Genomic DNA, 20,515 nt, shown 5'->3' with positions numbered 1-20,515 from the left:
GTACCTCATTATTTGGCAATTTTAAATTCCTTTGTCCTCCCTTGAGGATTTTGTAATTCCTTTTTGTCTTCCCAGTGTACTTGAGGATCTCTTCCCCATGTACATTGTGGAGTGTGGAGACAAGAAATTCCTTTATGGAAAATCTCTTGGTCTCCACACTATGTCCCTTCAATCCATGTCCTCACCTTCTTCCAATATCAACCCTTGATCTACTTTCAATCTCAACCATCCATTCATCCCCCTTCAAATCTATAAATTGGGGTCTCCTCCCCTTCATTTCCCATCTCATATTCAATTAATCATATGCTGCCACTTTAGCTTTTGAATCCATCCCTTGATCATCCATACTATAGCCAAATAACATTCAAATCCATAATCATCCCCAATCCATTTGAATTAATTCATCCATCCATACACATAGTAGTTGTTGTGCATTGGAGAGAAACCACATTCAACCAAGGAGCTCATCAAATCAAGTGGAGACAAGGGCACTTATTCACTTCATCCATAGCTCAATCCAAAGGAGAAGGTAAATAGAAAGGTATAATGGTTTTGCTTTTATGTTTTAAATACTCCATTTGATTTGCTAACCATTGTATGCTTTTATTTCACTTTTCACCCTCTTCACTTTATCTAGTATAAGTGATGTTAATTTCTTAGTTCTCTCATTTGGGTAAGATTAAAATCCATCCCTATCTATATTATATAGATCTCACTTAGCCTTATCTTGATCCTTATCTATAATGGTCCAATCAAAACCAATAGTCACCTAGGCTAGTTTACCATCATGAATTGCCTGTCCATGTAATTTTTGTACCCTCATAACATCATATCTTATACTATGAAAATATTTTTTATCCTCTCTACCAATTTCATTTATGCCTAATCTCTATACCCTTAGCATTATTACAACTAACATAAACATCCCCACTATCACCTAAGAATCCTCCTCATAAAATCCACCTCAATGAACATCAACTGTGATTTTCTCTCTCTTATCCATATTAACCTCTATATAAATTCAGCACCATGTCATCTCCATCTTCTATGTCAAAATATGTTAGTTGAAATAGTTGATGATGATCCCACCATTCAACATACTTATCTATTTCGCATGCATCATCTATATTTGACAAGGCTTAAGAAATTACCAAATTATTTAACTACTAATCCTTTACATATATTTGATCTATTTTAATCCACATAAAATTTAAGTCTTTGGCCTAGACAATATTCTACAACAATTCTAAATAGTAACTTAGTAAGTATTGCTTAATTATATATATTTTCCTACCAATAACATTGCATTTCAGGTGAAAATATGATAAATTTTAATCATCATGTAGTCACCCTTCACATAGAAACCACAATCACCATGTCACATCATGGATCTCATCAATCACTTTCCTCTAAAATCATAGGTGTCCCAAATGGGTATGATGAAATATACCAATATAACAATATATGTATGGTTATTCAACTGCAATTTTGTTTACTGACATTACCATCAAAATAGGAATATTCCTTCATTTTAATATATGAAATAGATTCATGCCATGTTTAAACCTCCTCCCATCCTATATATGACAAAATGGATATCTTGAGAATGCGTGAGTAGTATATAATATCCTTAGTCATATAGAGTATACCCTTTGATAGAATATAGTATAACATGCACCCCCATCCTATATAAATTTCCCTCAATTGCGGATCTAGAATAATTACACCACTAAAAAAATTATGAATTACTTGTGTAATCTAAGAGGAGTACCCATAATTGGGCTACAATTCATTTTTACTCTTTAAATTAATCAATATATCATCATAAAGATTGGATCCAAATATCCTTGCATACTAACATTGTTATAATTGACTAAATCATAATATCTAAATATTTGTATGATCCTCCTCACAATGTCAAGTGGTAATAACATGTTCCTCATGGGTAGCCATATTGTGATATTCTCTTACTCTCAATTCCCTACAAAATGTTGTCATCATAGTAGCATGTACACAAATCTCTAGCCATCAACTAATAACCTCTAAACCCAGAATGGCTAAAAAATATTTTATCCAAATGTTGCACCCAACCTCACCATGGGTGGTCATCTTTCACATGATTGTAGCACTGGTAGCATATCTTAAATTCAATAAAAAATCCTTCATTAGTCCTTACCAAAATTTTCATTCACCCATGCTTAGCTTACATAAAGACCTAATCTATGATTTCAAAAGTACTACTATAGCTATTTGGCACTAAACCCATAATTCAAAAGTGTCACCATAGTGATAATTTTAGTCCTAAAATATAGAAAGGGGTACCATATAGATGCCATTAATCAACCATGTCAAATGCGCTACTATGGAAATAGTGCTAATTCTTGATTCAAAAAGTGCTACCATAGTGATAACATTACTCTTGGACTTCAAAAGAACTACTAGAAAAATATCATTGATCTTTGAATTGAAATTTTATATGAATGTGATAATGATAATCATGTGGTTGAGAAGTGCTATTGTCAAAATAGCAATGATACATGACCACAAAAGAACTAGTCTAATAAAAATGCTAAACCTCAAAAATATTCTAAACAAAACACGAATGTGATAAAATCATGGTTTTACTTCCTATTTTGATCCCTTTCCCTTATCATTTAATACTATATAAGATACCTCCAGAAGAGTTTTGATACATATCAACTCTCATTCCTCCATGACCAGTGAGAACCTCTAGACCTACTCAATGTTATATGTATGTTGCAGACTGTTTACCCTCTATATTTAATCAAATCAACACTAGAACTCCTAAAGTCAACAATAAAAATAACACCCTATGAGCCCCTCTAGCAATTTTAGTAGATCCCACAAATAGTGTTATAAAAGCTTCAAACTAAAGGGGTTGAAGTGTTTTATGCACATAAAATGTTCCTTTTTTATTTGTGTGTTTCTCTATTTTTTTAATTCATTAATTATTTTTTAAACTAACTATTATAAATATAATCTAGTGAGTATTATAATTTATATATTTTTAAATATCTTTTATTGAATTATATTTTTTCAAATACAAAAATCATAAAATTTATATCACTAAATGTGTGCATCACATAAATTAGACAAAACTTATTGAAATTATATTTTTCTTTATATAGAATGTGTCGTGCTCTGTGAAGTGTACTTGTACCTGCAAACACAATGCACTCAATAAATCATTACAAGCATGGTTAGAAGATTTAAATCAAAGAAAGACAAAACCATAGCTAATCGACTTATTGCCTCCTAGTAAATGCGAGTATAAAAAATGCTCTCAGGTTTGATTATGCAAATTCTAGTGAGTTGACTACAGTTAGATGGAGGATTTGAATGCTTAAAATGCATGATCTTAGAAAGAATAACATGATTAAGCTACATGAATGATTGATCTAGCATGATTAATCTAAGATTTAAACTAAAATTGAGCATGATACCATTGCTAAAACTAATAAACTATAAGCTAGATGCCTATAATAACAATGCATAAGATGAGAATGAGATGGGATGCAATCATGATATGAAATTTGGGACATGAAATGAAATTGGGACCCTTTGAGCTCCAAAATGAGGTCTACTTATAGGATTTCCCAGGGTTAGGGGTGATGTGGCAAGAATCAACGATCAAGATTGATCTGAAGATATCAATGGTTAAATTGGAGGAGGATGGGAAAAGGGGTTGGATTAAAGGGAACATATGTCATCTCAATGGTGACAAGTGTCAAGAGGCTTCTAGAAGGGTTGGATGAAAGGGAACACTTAGTGACAACTGTCACAAGGTTCTAGAAGATGTTAGATGAAAGGGGACATGGTGGTAGGTAGAATGGGTTAGGTTTAGGAATGGTTAGGTTTAGGAGTGGTAGAAGTTAGGAGAATTTGAATTTAAAAATTCAAATAATATGAAAAGGATAATTAATCTCAACAACTCATGATTGATTTGTTTTAATTAATTAAACGATTAGAAGAAATGATTTTGGATGGATGGAATTAATTAATTAAAGGGGTGAAATGAACCTATTAAATAAATCCTTGGATTTATTAATAAGTAGATGAAAGGGGAAATTTAATCAAATTGCTTAGTGAATTTAATTAAATTGGGGAGGATTAATTAAATAATTGCTTATTTAATTAATTATCTTCAGACCATTTTTAGGTGTATATAGAATGAAGTAAAAACAATCATACCTATTTCTTAAAATTTTATAAATAGGTCAAAATTTATTTAAATATTAGTACATATGTATTATAGAATATGAAGACAATCATAAAATAAAAACCTTAACTTACTCAAAATATTAAAAATAGTTAGCCCGGATAGGTAGCAGAGTTGGCTTGGACCTTGGGTTTTCTCTCAATTGGTCTCGGGTTCGACTTTGAGGCTTTGGATCAACCAATGGGCTTGTCTTATGAGCTGCTTGGCTCACCTACAAGGTCTAGTCTCACCTCAACTCACCCCATAATGAGAAACTAGTGTTGTTGGGCCAAGTCATGGGGATACTATGGGTGAACAAAAAAATTACTAACAAATAGTTTTTTCATTCTATGGGTCATCATTTCAAATTTTATTCTTAAATATATAGAATCTAAAGGAAATGAGGTATATATTACTTTTTTATATAAAAAAGTTAATTTAGTAATCATAATATATGTTCAACCCTAAGGTTTGAAATCTCTATCTAATATGATGGGGATCACTAAAATATAAATTAAGTCATATAAAAAATATATAAATTATAATTTTCATAATACAAATATTTAAGATTTATCTATAATTATGAATCATATCAATGCAAGTACTCTATTAAATATATTAATCAAAATTGTCTACTCAAATATGTGTAAAGAGAAATTTCACATCAACCTTACAGCTCAAATATGATGATAATACTCATGATATTGTCATGCTTTTAGAATGATATCAACAATTTCTTTAATAATTCAAAGATGATTATTAAATCAATAAAGGATTTGTCCTTTTTGACATATGGAGATGAAATTTGGAAAGGAGGTAAGTATGTATATGTACATTTAAATCGTAAATTGGAATGTATAAATTTGATTTCTATGATATATAACTCCATCTCAAAGAAAATTTTGATCTAAGATGATGAGTAGATAAAATGAGTAGAAATAACAATCATTATAAAATATTCATATTAAAATAAAATTATTCAAAATAAAAATAAATAAAAATAGAAAACTAGATTATATATATAATTTCTTGTTAATAAATGTAATATCCTTTTAAATTTTAATCAAATGACTACATATGTGTCTATGTATCTATGTCGAGTAAAATTTAGTGTAGGTCTAGCAACCATAAAAGGATGAAAAGTAGAGCATTGTGTATATATAGTATACTTGTATAATCTCAATGTTAAGAAGGTATCAATAATGTACTATTTGTTATCATTTACAAAAACTTCTATCATAAACTTCTAATACTATCTACTTGTCTGTATTTTGGAATAGAGTATCATAAGTCAATGTTTGAGCATACCTTATGATGGATAAAACTACACAAGCCTTAAAATGCCATTATTAACATTGCAATGCCTTTCTACATATTTACATATTGGTTTGTAATTCTTACCATAGTTTCTTCCATGTTCACAACATTTAGAGAAGTTTAGAGTCACCTTCATAGGGAGCCCACCTTTATTTCTCTTACCATTTCTTTAGCAACCAATAGTAAAAGAAGTCATCTCTTTTATCGTCCCATGTAGGCAAGAAAAAATATACCCATAAGGCATCCACTTGATCTATAATGTTTATTCCACATCACCAAGAATAATGTCATTGCCGATATCATTAGTGCATAGACCAATAATTGGGCTCTATCAAAATCATTCCATTGACCCCCAATATAACTACGGTCTAGAATAAGTCTCTCCAAGGTTGTGTGAAGCCTTTTGTTCTAGGTTTCTAATCCAATTCATTAGCCACTACACAGACCCAAGTCATCCAACAGTGTTTGTTAGGACTCTCAATTTCTTTGTCAATTCAAAACATCCACCACCGCATTCTCATTTGACACCTTGTTTTTTTGCTTCTTAGCTAGTATTGTCTGTAACTTTTCCCTACCCCTTTTCCTAATAGTCTCAACCTAATTTTCAAGTTTTTGGACGAAGCAATTCTGACCGTTAAAGAGAGACTCACGAGTCTTCTTTATTTTCATTTCATTAGTTGCTTGAAGCATTGCAAGTTGCATTTAAATATTTGCAACTTGCATTTAACTAATAAAGACAAGTTGATTTGAGAATTATTAATGTATTGTCTATTAAGGATTTTAAATATTTTGTTTACAAAGCCAAATAAAATTATGAACGTATATAAATTCAATGTATGTAGCATAAGAACCTTTAGTGACTAATGTCCTTTCAATAGTATAGATGGTGTAACAAGCACAAATATTTATTTATTCTTTAAATATTTTAGTTCTATATTCATGGCTGTAATAGTTTAAGAGATTTTATAATTTTATAAAGATATATCATTTGGAATGTGTTTTTAAGTAACAATTATAATTATTGGAATGATTTAGAAAAAATTTAAATAAGAATTAAAATTTGATATTTATAATGAAAAATAATATATGTATATATATATATTTTGATAAAAGTGGCAAAGTCACTGAAAAATTTATTAATATATATAAAAGTTTACAAAAGGCTGGTTCGGATGGGCATACCAATAGGAAAGCATCTGGCGAAGTAAACCTTCGGTTGAAGCACTTGACCAAAAACTTGATTAAATACACCAGTTAAATAACACCCTCTACATGACAATAGACCCAAGACCCAACCGAGTACAAACCAAAAAAGCCAATATTATTATTTAAACCCAAAAAAATCTCTTGAAACCTACTCCAATGAAAGAATTTATTTATATTATATTCTAGATGAAGAAAGGTAAGAGTCATGGACTAGATGGCATTCTAGTATAATTTTTTAAAGAATTTAATAAAATTTGTTTACTAGAATAACCTTCATCTTTTGACTTATTTCACCTATTATTCTCTATAATTTTAGCTACAAGATAACCAATAACATTGTGGTAGAGTAGTTGAAGAAACTTTTTATCTCTCTAATTTCACCTAGGCAAGGGGGTTTTGTGAAAAGGTGTTAAGTATAAAGTGGGATTCAAGATGTTTGGGGCTCTACAACATTGATGATAATGAAGTATTTATCGACCCAAAAGATGATGTTATTTAAGTATTTTTGTACTATCCAATTGGATATCCAAGATCGGTCCTTCATCTATTTCTAGAATCCTTCAAAGTATTCCCAAAATACTTGGATGTATGTAATAGGGTCCAGGAACCTGTAGACATATTCCAATATTTATGCATAAACTAATCTATTTGTTTCCCATTTCCTCTTTATATATAGTGGTAGATCCCTCATAGACAAAAATGTTAGGAAGATAAGGATCATTCCATACTAGAATGTACAAGATTTTATTTCTATAGGCTACATTTTCAAAAAGTTCTTGTATCCACACCACACAAAATTAAAAAAAATTCCCCTCAACTATTATTTAGTATACAGTGTAGATTGTAGTGACCATTGCAGATCTTTCCTAGTTTGTGAAATACTCCTTATAGAAAATAGCCTTGATGGCATTACAAACTCCTTTATTTATAATGCTAGCTATTGTCAAGATTTTTCCATCAAACATAGCTCTTGTGAGATTCTCCACTTCAATATTTTTCATTCCTTTCTACAACAATAGGGCCCCTTCTCCTAGGAGGCCAGTGATGGCTTTTATAGCTTCCTTCATGATTATGTAGGGTTGGTCAAGGTACATGAACTCATTGTAAAGTAATAATTTAGTTAACTCTTTCTTAAAGTGCATTTAATGCAAAATCCTAAACCATCATGCTTATCCTTTCCATGCCCACTCTAAAGAAAACCTCCAAACATGTTTTATATTATCATATCACTGATATCTATATAGGGCATAAAATGGCCTTGATGATTTTAATTGTGATGAACACCCATTTAAACACATAAATTTATTTTGAATTTTCACAGCCTTGCTTGACAAATACTGAAAAATATTCTCAAACCCCAATGTTTTATCAAATATGTGTCTTTCCCTTTATCATCACAAATATAAATTTGATATGCTTTCTTTATGATTCATTCTTCAAATCTACTTACAATACAATCCAAATCCAATTGTCCATGACAATGATATGTTGGAATCAAGGACCAAAGAGGGGCGGGGGAGTGAATCGGTATTCTACAATATTTAACATTATTAATCTAATTCTTTAACCATCTAATGCAAATCAACAAAAGAAAGATGCAAACACATAAATAAAACATACACAACACCATAACTGTTGGCATATGCACACTCCAATGAGACATTGTAGGTGATTGAAGGTTTTTGTCATTGATGGAAACCTTACAATTGTTGGTATTTTGGTATGGTTTTGTCATTGATGTCAACACCTACTAAAACACTAGCACATTGGAGATCTAGCAGCATTCACCGGCAAGCAAGTAACTATTGCACAGTTGCTGATATAATGTTCACCGGCAAGATATAATGTTCACCGGTAGGATATAATGATCACTGACACTTGGAATGATATGGAAGACACTTGGTAATTTTGAAGACATTGTGTGGACACTTTGTTTTGAAGAATTAATCACTGGTATAATCATATTTGCATATTTTCTTTTATCGGTAAATAGGTCCAGGGTTACCTAGGGTTACACCGGCAGGTTTATCTTTTCTAGATCAGCATGGCACACTATGAACATGATTTATTATTGTTGTAAATGCATTAAGCCGACATGTTTAATTGGTTATTGCATCAGATATTATATTGATTGTAAAATGTTTTAATTGTAATATCTTGTAGAGTCGACCTACTAAAATTGGTCTTAGGTTATGGTATAAATGTAAGATCTTATTTGTAAGATCGAGTGTGAAATGGGAAAAAGAATTGTGTGAAGGTATATGTGAGATTAAGCAGAGGTATACACAAAGACATCATTTGAAGGTGAAGCTAGGTTTTTGTGAAAGCATATCAGCATTACACCAGTACTGAATCCAGCATATGAAGATGCTATTTTGTGCAGTACATTCTTTTGGATTTAACCATCCAACTGTAGTCAGTGTGACTCCCATTTTGTGATTGAGTTGTGAGCTCTAGGCTGTTGGCCTTTCTGCATGTACAAACCCCATTTATGTACACTTACTATTTGCAGTAGTATCATCTGATTGTGGGTAAGGTTTCCCACCGTGGTTTTTCCCCTTATAGGGTTTCCACATACAAATATTGGTGTTATGCATTGTGGATGACTTTGTATTTATGTTTCATGCATTAATCTTTATCGGTATAGCAATTTACTGTTAACACTATCTATCGGCATACTTAACTAGTTTACCAGTATTAAGCATTAGGTTGGTTAAGTGGTTTTTGGTTTGAATTTATTAGACAATTGATTCCTCCCCCCCCCTCTCAGTTGTCTCTGGAACCTAACAATTGGTATCAGATCCTAGTCCTCTTTTTGCAGAAGTTAACAACTTGAGGAGATCCAATGTCTACTAATTATTTCAGGAAGGACAGTCCTAAACTTGATGGAACCAACTATGGGATATGGAAGATCAGAATGGAGACACATCTGAATTGCATTGGTAAGGACATCTAGGAAGTTACAAAGAATGGTTATACTGCTGCTATAGCTAGTCAGACTGCTCCAACTACCTTAGCTAAATATGAGGAGAATGATTGCAAAGCAAGAGAAGCACTATTAAGCGCATTATCAAATCAACAAATCATGGGATTATCAGATAGGTCTACTGCTAAAGCTATTTGGGATCATTTGGAAACATTGAATGAAGGAGATTCCATAGTCAAGATTGCAAAACTTGAAAGCTTCTGAGTCAGGTATGAACATCTGAAAATGGAAGAAGATGAAAGGATTTCTTCCTTTATGGAAAGAGTAAATGAAATTGTTTTGGGTATTAAATGTTGTGGAGGAACCTTGAGTGAGGATGAAATTGTTTCAAAAATCTTAAGAGGATTGGCACCGGCATATAAAATGAAGGTTACTACTATAAATGAGTTGAGAACAATGCCTAATACATCAGTAACTAGAGATACATTGATTGGAAAACTTTCAGCTTTTGAAATTGAGGAATTTGGTCCTGTTGCTACTATAAAGATAGATTTGGCCTTTAAAGCATCAACATCATCTGCTCCATCATTTGACAAATTAGATTGGAAAGCCTTTTATGCAAGATAACTTGAAGAAACTAGGAATGAGAATGAAGAGCTTGAAGAACTTGAAGCACTATTTCCAAGGAAAATGCCAAAAGGTCCAGTTGGAAGTAAGTATGAAGGTAAAGCACCCTTTAAATGTTTTAACTTCAATAAGATTGGTCATATGGCTTCGAGATGCCCTGATAGACATGATAGACTAAGAGAAGAAGCTAGAAGAACATACAAGCCTAATCCTGAATATCAGAGATACAGATTTAAGAAGAACAAAGACAAATCTTGTTACATTGTTGATGAAGGTGTGACTGATGATTCTGATGAGGATCCAACAAACAATGGATGGGTTTTTGTTTCTATAATAGAAGATCAACCGACACCTACTGCTCAATTGGTAGAACAAGCCCTAGTAGCTAAAGTTGAAGTAAAGGATGAATGGAGCATTGACTCAGGATGCTCACATCATATGACAGGAGACAAAGGTAAATTCTTAAACTTTCAAGAATACAATGGAGGTTTAGTAAGATTTGGAGATGAAAAATCTTGTTCAATCAAAGGTAAGGGTACAATATCTCTTACTGGTAAGCATAACACTGATAATGTCTACTACGTTGAAGGATTAAAGCATAATTTTTTAAGTGTTGGTCAATTGGTTGAGAAATGATTTCAATTTCAATTAAGAATGGAAAATGCAAAATCATGAATAGAACTAGTTTAGAAATTGCAACTGATAATCAAACTAGAGGTAATATCTTTCATTTGAATAACAATGAAAAGGCATGCTTGATTGCACATATAGATGAAAGTTAGTTATGGCATAAGAGACTCTGTCATGTAAACTTTGATTGCATTGTGAAGATCAGTACTTCTAAGATAGTTAGAGATCTACTTAAAATTGTGAAACCTCAGAATACAATTTGTATTCTAGAAAAATCCAATAATGCTCTTGATTTGATTCACACTGATTTATGTGGTCCAGCTAGAACTAAAAGCTTACAAGGTGATAGATATTTCATGCTAATTATCGATGATTATTCTAGAATGTGTTGGGTTACTTTTCTCAGAGAAAAATCAGAAGCACTTGGAAAGTTCAAACTGTTCAAAGCAATGGTTGAAAATGAAACCAGTAAGAAAATCAAATGTTTAAGATTAGATCGAGGAGAATTCACATCTAAGGACTTTAATACATTCTGTGAAGTGAATGGAATTAGAAGACAACTATCAGCACCTCAGAAACCACAACAGAATGGAGTTGTTGAAAGGAAAAACAATACTATCTTGGATGTAGCAAGAAGTATGTTATTTAAAGCAAATCTACCACATGTGTACTAGAGAGAAGTAGTCAGCATAGCTGTCTATACATTCAACAAAGTTCACATCAAAGGTGAAACTGGTAAGACCCCTCATGAACTATGGTTTGGTAATACTCCTGCTCTTAAGTATTTCAGAATTTTTGGAAGTAAATGTTATATTAGAAGAGATGAGTATATTGGGAAATTTGATCCTAGCAGTGATGAAGGAATATTTCTTGGTTATTCATCTAAGAGCAAGGCATATAGATGTTTTAACAAGAGATTGCAAAAAATTGTTGAGAGTACAAATGTAAAGATTGATGAACAATTTAGAGGAACTTAAAGGTATATAGACTCTAAACCGGCAACAGAAATTGTGACAAATGAACCTACACTAAATCCACAGTAATTGAACAACAACAACAAACTAAGACACCCCGGTATGTAAGATTGAATCATTCTGAAGATCAGATAATTGGAAACAAATTTAAAGGAATTATGACAAGAGGAAGATTGACAAATGAAGAGGCATGTCTTATTTCTCAAATTGAACCATCATCTGTTAATGAGGCATGTGAAGATAAATTTTGGATTAAAGCTATGGAAGAAGAATTAGGACAAATTGAGAAAAATAATACTTGGACATTAGTTCCCCGGCCTAAAGATAAAAATGTAATTGGAACTAAATGGGTATTTAGAAACAAACTTAATGAATATGGTAAGGTTTTCAGAAATAAAGCAAGATTACTATGTAAGGGATATTCTCAGAAAGAAGGAGTTGATTACAATGAAACCTTTGCACCGGTAGCTAGAATTAAGGCAGTCAGATTATTCTTGGCTTTTGCAGCTCACAAGAACTACAAAGTTTATCAAATGGATATTAAATGTGCATTCTTGAATGGAGATCTTGAAGAGGAAGTCTATATTGAACAACCTAATGGATTTTCTTTGATAGATGGCAATGATATGGTTTGTAGATTAAGAAAAGCTCTGTATGGATTAAAATAGGCCCTAAGAGCTTGGTATGCAAGGTTGGATAAGTATCTTTTAAAGATTGGTTTTACTAAAGGAAATGCAGACAACAATTTATATTACAAAATAACTAATGATGACATCTTGACTATAGAAGTATTCGTTGATGATATAATCTTTGGAGGAGAAGATGGATTATGTAAGGAATTTTCTATTAAAATGCAGCAAGAATTTGAAATGTCTATGATTGGAGAAATAAAATTCTTTTTAGGATTGCAGATTTCATAGATTGATAAAGGTATATTTTTTAGTCAATCCAAGTACCTAAAAGAGTTACTAAAGAAATTTGGGATGGAGAACTCTAAACTGGTAAGCACACCTATGACTACAATGACAAATTATCTCAAAGGGATGAATCTACACTGTTAATCCAACTAGATACAAATCTATGATAGGAGGTTTATTATATTTGACACAAACCAGACCTAATATTATGAATGCAATATGTATTGTTTCTAGATTTCAAAGTAATCCTAGGGAAAATCGTGAATCAACAGTAAAAAGGATTTTTTGGTACATACAAGGCACTGCAAATCTTGGATTATGGTATCCTAGATATGAAAATTTTGATATATGTGCATACACAGATGCAAATTGGGCAGGAGATGTGGATGATAGGAAGAGCACCACCGGCGGAGCATTCTTTCTTGGAAAGAGATTAGTTTCTTGGTTGAGTAAGAAATAGAGTTGTACATCTTTATCAACAACAGAATCAGAATATGTTGCAGCAGCAACTAACTGTACACAGGTACTGTGGCTTAAGCAAATGTTGAAAGACATAAAGGTAAAATGCAAGGAACCTATCCCTATATATTGTGATAACACTGTAGCAATTGATATATCTAAGAATCCGGTATTACATTCTAAAACTAAACATGTTTCTATCAAACTAAATTTTCTAAGGGAAAAAGTTGAAGAAAAAGAGATAAAACTGGTTTATGTGAATACTAAAGAACAACTTGTTGAAATTTTCCCAAAACCTTTACCTAAGGAGACTTTTGAATATCTCAGAGATAAGCTTGGAGTCATACCACCACTGGTAGAACTTAGATAGCTAATGATTGTCATCAACCGACAGAATTGAAAGACAAATCTTTTACTTTGGTCTTTGATGAGGAAGATACTTCTTAGGGGGAGTAGTTGGTATATTGAATTGATTGGTATTTTGTATTTGAACTTGGTTTTATTATAAATTTGGCATTTGATGTCAAAGAGGGAGAGATATCTATGGAAAAACACATTATCTTTTAAGAGACTAGTATTGAAAATCTTTAAATAAATACATGTTGCTCCAAGGGGGAGAGATTGTTGTTTAAGGGAGATTGTTGGTTTTTGGTATTTGGCATTTCTTTTTAGGCACTTTGATGGTTTTTCCATCTTGTGTTTCCATCAATTCCAAAGGGGGAGATTGTTGGTATTTTGGTATGGTTTTTTCATTGATGTCAACACCTACTAAAACACTAGCACTTTGGAGATCCAGTAGCATTCACTGGCAAGCAAGTAACTATTGCACAGTTACTGATATAATGTTCACTGACAGGATATAATGTTCACGGATAGGATATAATGATCACCAGCACTTGGAATGATATGGAACATACCTGGTAATGTTGAAGACATCATGTAGACACTTTGTTTTGAAGAATTAATCATTGGTATAATCATATTTGCATATTTTCTTTTACCGGTAAATAGGTCCAGGGTTACCTAGGGTTACACTGGTAGGTTTATCTTTTCCAGATCAGCGTGGCACGATATGAAGATGGTTTATTATTGTTGTAAATGGATTAAGCCAACATGTTTAATCGGTTATTTCATCGGATATTATATTGATTGTAAAATTTTTTTATTGTAATATCTTGTAGAGACGACCTACTAAAATTGGTCTTAGGTTATGGTATAAATGTAAGATCTTATTTGTAAGATCGAGTGTGGAATGCGAAAAAGAATTGTGTGAAGGTATATGCAAGATTAAGCAGAGGTATACATGAAGACATCATTTGAAGGTGAAGCTAGGTTTTGGTGAAAGCATATCAATATTACACCGGTACTGAATCCAGCATATGAGATGCTATTTTGTGCAGTACATTCTTATTGGATTTAGCCATCCAACTGTAGTCAGTGTGACTCCCATTTTGTGATTGAGTAGTGAGGTCTAGGCTGTTGGCCTTTCTGCATGTGCAGACCCCATTTATTTACACTTACTAGCTGCAGTAGTATCATCTAATTGTGGGTAAGGTTTCCCACTGTTGTTTTTCCCCTTACAAGGTTTCCACATACAAATATTGGTGTTATGTGTTGTGGATGACTTTTTATTTATGTTTCATGCATTAATCTTTATAGGTATAGCAATTTACTATTAACACTGTCTATCGGCATACTTAACTGGTTTACCGGTATTAAGCATTGAGTTGGTTAAGTGGTTTTTGGTTTGAATTTATTAGACAACTGATTCCCCCCACCCCTCTTAGTTGTCTCTAGGACCTAACAACAATCCTATGGCACTGGCAAGGCATTACACCAGCATCAACAGATCACACTCTACACTGACACTCAGACCACCGGTACCGGCACAGAGGAAGGAAGCATACCGGCACAGAGGCCGACAAGATTTTTGATATATTATATTTTGTTTATTATTGTAAAAACTTTGGAAACCGACTTGGCAAGTTGTAAAATGACTCTTATACATAAGAGAGATCATTGTAGACATTTTGTAAGTAAGTGAGTAGAAAGTAAGAAATGGAAGAAATATTAGGTAGACCTATTATGCAACATATAGGTTAAGGGTTTATGTAAGAAGTAGAGCATAAACCGATACTGGATCTAGCATTATAGATGCTATTTTGAAGCAATACAAGATAATGGATTTGTATAATCCATCATTGTAAGTCAGTGAGACTCCCCATTGAGCAGTGAGCTCTAGGCAGTTGACCTTCCTGCATGTGCAAGCCCCTCTTGTAAGTAATATTCTCTTAGTGGCGAGTAAGTGAATATTGTGGGTCATAAATCCCACCAAGGTTTTTCCCACACTAGGTTTCCTCATTAAATCATTATGTTATGGTGTGTTTTTCATGTGGTTGTTTTTAATTATGTTTATTGCATTATTTCTTGCATACAAGTACACTATTATAATTTGCTCTACATGTTTTAAGTTAAGAAATTTTATATGCTGGTTAGATATTAATTCACCCCCCCTCTTAGTATCTGTGGGAATCCTAACAATTGGTATCAGAGCCTGGTCCTCTATTTTCAGAAGCCTAACAGCTTGAGGAAGATCTTGACACCGGCAAAGATGGAAAATCTGATGAAGCAACTAGAAGAAGCTCTTTCAGACTATGATGTAGAGAAACTAAAAAATATCAAATTAGAAGATGATCTAAAAGTAGCTCAGGATATCATTCAGGCACTTCAAGAAAATCTTACCATTTCAAGAAACAAGAGAAGAGAACTTTGTGAAAAGATGCAAAATGAGAATGATGAAAATGAATCTCTTAATGATATGATAAACAAGCTGAAACAAGAGAATATGACAACAAAGAATGAGATACGGGATATGACTATGAGATTTTGTAAAGAAATTGAAGATAGAAAGAAGAATGAAGAAGATTTGACTAGAAGACTAAGTGATGTTGCGAATGAAAACACAAGACTTAGCTATGAAAATGATTTGTTAAAGATAGATCTAATGCACACTCAGAATAACTCCAATGAACTAATGAGGCAGAAAGAAGTATTAGAAAGAGAACTAGATACTACACATCAACATAAAGAAAAATTCAAGAAAAGCTTAGCGGAACTTGGTAACTTGCTGAAAAATCAAAAACCTAAAGGTGACACTTCTGGAATTGGCTTTGAAAGCTCTAGGATTGCAAACACAAAGGATCATGGCAAACTGGTAAGGCAACCTAATGCTTATAAATTCAATGGAAAATGCTTTAACTATAATAAGTATAATCATAGAGAAAATGAATGTAGATATAGAAACTATCAGAATATCAACACACCCACTGGTCAATGTTGAAAATGCAACAAAGTTGGTCACAACTCTAAAAATTGCAGAATGAATGTGAGATGTTAAGTTTGTGGAAGATTTGGAAACCTATCTAATTAATGTAGAAAACAAACCGGCATAGGCTATGGCAAAGCTATTCAGATGAATAATGTGACTTGTTATGCATGTAAAAAAATTGGACATATTGCAAAATTCTGTAGAAGCAAAGGATCATCGGCACGCAACAAAAGTTCTAGCTTGAAAGGTAAAGAAAAAGTTGAAGAGGCTAAGAAAGTTTTCTCAAAACAATGGATTACAAAAGTTGATCTAAATGTTGGGAATATTACTCCACCTACAGAATAGAGTAGTGCTCCACCGATAGGAAGTTCTTCATCAAATTGAAGAAAGTATCTTTGAGGTTTTGATAAATCTAAGGACACATGTGATATTATTCCCTTGGTTAGAGATGAGAAGTTGGAAATTACTTCTATAACGGCAGAAAATGTTAAGTGACTACTTAACTGACATACATTAAATGTGGTAGATGGCAAATAAACATTATAAATTTGTGGTTTTGGCTCCATTTCACTTCACAGAGATTTCAAACATTTGAAGAGCGCTAAGGGATTTTGAGCAAAGAGGAAAGAACACTTAGAGTGATCAATTCACCCTAAGGCAGAAAAAGGTATTTATCATCATGGCATCCACCTCTGCACTTGAATATATAGCAAACCCTATTGTAGTTGAGGTTATAAAATGCCCTAGGCCCTTATTTCAACTAGTTCCCGAGGTAGCAAAGAAAGATGACACTATAAGTGCTTTTTCTCAAATTCCAAAAGGAGTTGTTTATGCTGAAGACCCCATAGTTTACATTCATTGAAACATAGAGGAATTAGGAGATGAAGAGATCAAAACAATGTATAAATCTATCATATGTGACGATTCTTAAAATGTAAAATCGGAACACAAAATCATTGAAACCCTAGGATTTACTGAAATCCTCTACATTCCTTAATTTCCCAAGGATGTGATTAGCATAGTCTTAAGCAGGGTACATGGTGAATTTTTCTAGTTAGATGCAATTCAAAAAATTACCAAGGAAGCTGTGAAAGTTGTCACAGGGTTACCTTCCACCGGTAAAAGACCAGACAAGACTAAGAAGGTCTCAAATGACCTAGTAACTAGACTAATTGGTGCAACATCAGACAGAAGGTCCTTGAGGGTATATGATGTAATAGATACAAATGTGAGATTTGTTAGCATGATTTTAGGGTATAAAGTTACACATGCAAATAGACTCAACTCAGTTTCAAGTTTATGCATTAAGAGTGCTTATGACATGATTACAAACAATGTGAAAATTGACATATGTGAATGGTTAAAAGATGAGTTAATTAACAACTTAGGCAAGATAAAGAAAGATAAGAAAGGAACTTTTAGGTTTGGTAATCTACTTGTATGCTTGATGCTAGACATAACCAAACAGGTTCCCGGTATAGGCTATAAAGAACTTGGATTTGATATACCAGTAGGAAAATAGTTAACAGAACTATTGAATAACATGGGTGAAGACAAGGAAAAGAACATTCATGACTACTTTCAATTACTTAAGGCCAAAATGAAAAAGAGAATCAGATTATCATAGAAGATTGTTGACAAATACAAGGATGATATATGTTTTGTAATAAAAAAGGATGAGATCTGGATGGAAGCAATCATCCCAAGAACAATCTTGGTAATAGAGATGGGTTATGAGACTGTTGATCATATAATTGAAACCTATGCTAAAGCACTTCTGGAAGCACCGAATGAACCAAAGGAAAAAGTATTTGGTAGTGCTAAAACCATAGAAATTCAAATACAATCTAAGAAGAGAGTGAAAAAGGTTGAAGCAATTGTGAGAAGAGGTTCTAGACAAGCAAAGGCTATTAAAGAAGATATATTGAAACAAATCGGTATCACTGAGGATGAGTTAGGAACTCTATAGCCTGAAACTCACCTATCACCAGTAGCTACTTCTTCAGAGAATGACATGCCTACAACTTTCAAAAGAGTGATTCTTCACCGGCAACCACACCCTCACCTAGGAGAACTAGACAGAAAAAGTAAGCAGTGAGATCTCTGGTTAGAAAAACTACACCAAAGAAGAAATTGACACCAAAGAAGAAGAAGAAAAAACAAAACATGGCCCCTCTTGATATATTGATAAATGAAATTACAGAGGAAGGGAAACTAAAGAATATAAAGAAATTATATGACACTCTGACAGCAGATGAAAAAGAACAAGTGGAAAACAGTGTTATTTTGCACATGGAGATGTATAACAAATTTTTGATGGAAGTGATAGATGAAGTACCAGATGAACTGTTCAAAAGACTGGAAGCAAGAAGACAAGCTATTATAGAGCTTGATAAGAAAATCAAAATTGAAAAGTTACTAGCTGTTTACCCAGTAAACTCACCTAAGGGGATAGATGATTTAATTGTAGAAGCCAACTAGTTAGTATTCTCTGCTTCACGCTGACATATTGCTTTAATGGTTGGAAAAGTTAATGAGGTAACTAGAGAAACAAAAAATGCATGGGATATATTCCTAGTTGAAAAAGAAAAATAGGAAGAGTACATGAGCCACAAACCTATAAAGCTATATCAAAAGGACAAGGACAAGGGTAAAGGAAAAGCCGGTGGACCTCCTAGTATCAAAGTAAAAGACAACTTACCCCCACCTCCTTTGATAACATCACCAATAACAACAACTTTAGAAGATCAACTGACAGTTGAAAGTATGGATGTAGAGGATGTCAATCCTAATCCTGAAGTCTTATACACAGTGGATGTTGATGCACAAAAGATCAACATTATGATAGATAAAGATACAACTGGTAAAATAGACCTGGCTACTGAGCCACCGGTAACTGAGAAAAATGATCAAACACAAGAGAAACAGGCAGATGATAACATAGGACAACAAACATAGACAAAGAAACAAGAAGAGCAAAAGGCTTTGGAATAGGTACAGGAATAGATTCATGAAGAAATAGTACAACCGGCAATAGGAAAAGTACAGAAACCATTGCTTAAGTAAATGCAAACACAAACAAACCTACCAGAGGTCACAACAAGCTTGGTTACTTCCTCCACCGACGGAGTTCAGAATGTTAGTTCATCATCAGCAGGCTATAAATCAACTAATGCAACTGAAGTACTCTTAGATTCAATCAAAAGGATAACAGATTGTAGTTCACAAGCTTATAAAGCTATAGATGACACAATCCCAATTTTGAAAAGGCTAGCTCCTAACTGCAATATAGACAATAAAGATTCATTAAGTCAAATTGACATTTTGTCCAAATACATCACTGAGAACATAGTGACAATTGAGAAAATAAAGGAAGAGGCATTAAAGGATAAGATGAAACTTTAAAAGAAAAAATTCTTTGAAAATCAGATAAAGAAGTGTACAAGGGAATTTGACACACTTCTACTAGAACTATGTAGCTTAATAAAGGAATTTAAAACTCTGTATAAAGATACTTGCAAAACAAACTTTTTGACAGTAGACATAGATAAGAAGATGAGCAAGGTACAGGATGAAATCAATAAACTTCCAGATAGTTTTATTAACTCACTTATTACAATATCAGTTTTTGAACAGAAGATAACAAGTTTTGAGGAAGAGTTACTTAAGCTAGGAAGAGAAAAGGAGAGAATAGTGGATAAGGCAACTAATTTGAGACTAAGACCGAATCCAAGATTGGACTATCTAGCATTCATGCGGAAGGAAATATCTGAGGCACTCGTATAGGGACAAACAACACCGACAGAGCATATGAAGCACGTCACCGGTATAGTACAAAGAATAGAGACTGAAATAAGAGACAGTAGGAAGTTTATGGAGAGTATAAACTTGTTTTTGGCAGATCTATTTCAA

Source organism: Cryptomeria japonica, chromosome 1 (genome assembly GCF_030272615.1).
Source record: "Cryptomeria japonica chromosome 1, Sugi_1.0, whole genome shotgun sequence".
NCBI lineage: Eukaryota > Viridiplantae > Streptophyta > Pinopsida > Cupressales > Cupressaceae > Cryptomeria > Cryptomeria japonica.
The sequence above is the reverse complement of the archived record's forward strand: the minus strand, read 5'-3'. Positions refer to the sequence as shown.